General features: G+C 27.3%; 1 protein-coding gene across 3 annotated transcripts in view; it reads right to left on the reverse strand.

Moving 5' to 3' along the window:
• LOC119636548 (putative polypeptide N-acetylgalactosaminyltransferase 9) overlaps window positions 1–458 on the reverse strand; it is a 125,520-nt gene that overhangs the window by 69,478 nt on the left and 55,584 nt on the right. The window lies entirely within an intron of this gene.

Consider the following 458-nt stretch of genomic DNA (forward strand, 5'->3'; position numbering starts at 1 on the left):
ATATATATATATATATATATATATATATATATATATATATATGTATAGAAAGGTATATATATATATAAATATATGTATACACCGTATGTATGTATATACGTATATAATCTATAGATAATATATATACGTAAATATGTATATTCATATGTAAGATCAACAAATAGTAAAAGTTAGTAACGCGGTACAAAGAACAAGACAGACAGAGAACATACGTAAGCAAACATTAACTATGAACCTCGTGTAAGAAGAGTGTCTGCGTACAAAATTACTATATATGTTTACGTATATATGTATGCGTATGTGTGTGTGTGTATGTGTGTGTGTGTGTGCATGCAAACGCAAATAAGTATTAAATGTTTGCCTGCACTTAGGAAAAAATATATGAACGTGCTTCCACAGGCGTGATGTGTGACTGTAAGATAATTCCGTGTAGAGTTTTTTATTTTATTTTTTTTTTT

This window comes from Glossina fuscipes, unplaced genomic scaffold (genome assembly GCF_014805625.2).
Source record: "Glossina fuscipes isolate IAEA_lab_2018 unplaced genomic scaffold, Yale_Gfus_2 28, whole genome shotgun sequence".
In the NCBI taxonomy this organism is placed as follows: Eukaryota; Metazoa; Arthropoda; class Insecta; order Diptera; family Glossinidae; genus Glossina; species Glossina fuscipes.